The sequence below is a fragment of the Apium graveolens genome, chromosome 9 (genome assembly GCF_009905375.1).
Source record: "Apium graveolens cultivar Ventura chromosome 9, ASM990537v1, whole genome shotgun sequence".
Classification (NCBI taxonomy): domain Eukaryota; kingdom Viridiplantae; phylum Streptophyta; class Magnoliopsida; order Apiales; family Apiaceae; genus Apium; species Apium graveolens.
In genome coordinates this window covers 202051782-202053974 of record NC_133655.1, presented here as the reverse complement: position 1 = coordinate 202053974, position 2193 = coordinate 202051782, and positions in this window count along the sequence as shown.

The following is a 2193-nucleotide window of genomic DNA, read 5'->3' as shown; positions in this document are numbered from 1 at the left end:
GCGGGCGCTCAGCTTTCTGCGGCGGGCCGCTCAGCATGCTGAGCGGGCGCTCAGGACCCTTCTGGAAAATTCTGAGTTTGCTCCGTTCCTTCGCCGTAATCTGCCCATTTCTTCCCTCTCTCAATGATGAACACATGCCAAGGCTTATTCTTGATGATTACTCCCCAAATGCAGCTAATACCCTGAAATGCATAAACACTAGAAAAACGCATCAAATACACAAAATACTTGATTCCAAGACACCAATTTAAGCCATTTTAAGACGTTCTAAGTGGTATAAAATGCCACTTATCATCCATCCTATAGAATCTCAAATGATTCCTATATTCCTTTAGTCAGGCTCTTGCCTCGACTGGGTCAACCTGTTCCTTGGAACTCTGAGAGCTTAGCGGCTTAAAGGTCCTGAAAGAATTTCACACCACATTGTTTCCTCAAGGTGGTGGTTAGGGTAAAAGTATAAGTTTTGTTTTAGGCAGGTCCATGGATTGCCCAATAGGAGTACCATCCTGGTTCTTCCTATCTTACTCGACTTCTATTTCTCAGTCTAAATTTTCTTCCTACTCCCCATAATTGGGGTCATCTTTTAATTTAAAATCCTCATTTTCCACTTCATTATATTCTGGGTTCCTTATAGCTTAATTACGACTTCCCTGATTATCACATTCAAGGTTTGCCCCTAATCTTATTCCTCATGGGGCATAATGCTTGGAATTTTTTTTTGAGAATCTCTGGATATTTGTCTTATTTACTTTGCTTAAGTCTTTCCCTCGTTCCATCCTTGCATGATTGCAAATTATGAATTCTCAAGTTCTATAAACTTCATGACACTCTCTTAAGTGTTAATAGTGCAATTAACCATATGAACTTATCACAAAAGACTGATCTGAACTGAAATTAACGAATATATACATAACCATTTGTTCGAGGGTACAACAACTGAACACATTAAAGAGAATTACATCATTTGATCTGATCGCTTCTATCCCAAAAGTACTACCATAGATAATCATCTAGTCATTAAAACTAATCATTCATAACTTAGCTAATCCTCCAAGGCGGTGCTATATGAAACCCTTGTCTGATCGCTCTGGCTCTGCATACTACCATGGATCAAGAAATGCGGGCACGCACGACATCCCTAACCTGCTCCATCACAGAGGTGTGAGGTCTAAGATAGTTGCAAGTAGAGCTGGATCAATCTGACCCTCAAGATGGCCTCTAGCTGTAACACGGGTGGTAGCCTCAATCCTTTCCATGCTATGAGTTAATCCTGCCGGAAGTACCCCTCCCTTAATCCTTGGTGCAGTAAGTCGATCCACAGATCACTCCTAACATTACGGGCCTCAGACAGGCCACCCAAAGTCATGTAATCGGCGATAAGAGAAGCCTGAGTGGTTGCATCTAGCAGTCCATGGGGTGCAGGTGGTGCAGGCCTAGGGGATCCAAATAGATACCAAGCACGGTATCAGGTGACAATGGTGCATGAGATAAAGGTGGCATTTCCTCAGTAGGTGCTGGGCTCTGTACAGGGGAGGGAACAGGAATTGGTAGAACCTCATGGATGTCTTCAGGAACCTCGGGAAGAGGGTCTGATACTGGTATAATTGGTGTCGTGGAAGGCCCCACTCCTTCTGCCCTCATTAACCTTTGTGCCCTTGGTAACTCTTCATCCTCTAGTCCACCCTCGCGGCCATTCTTGCTCTGGTAGTCGCCCTGACTACGGTCATCAATTCCTCAGCGGTCCTCTCTTCATTCTCGTCAGATCCTTCATGAGATCCCCTCGGCAACAATCCCTTCTGGGATAACATCCTCAACCGCAACATTCTCAATATGAATCTCATCCGGTCCCTCGTTAGGGTACTCTATCAGATTCACAATTTGATCTCTAACATGTAATAAAACATCCTCATGCCGATGCTCCTGAACCTCAGGGTTCGGTGCCCTGCTGCCCTATACGAGAATGAACTATCTTACTATCATAATATTTATAAGGGTTCCCGTAAGGGTTTTAACTGTCAGTACTACGTTAAGTAGTCCGACCATGAACTTGGCAAGAGTTCTTATTATCTGAGTGAACTTAATGCTTGGCTCTGATACCATTTCTGTAACACCCCCAAATCCGGGGTCGGGGATTCGGGTTGTCACGAGTTCCATATCCCTTAACAACACTTACTTAACAATCAACCAATTACT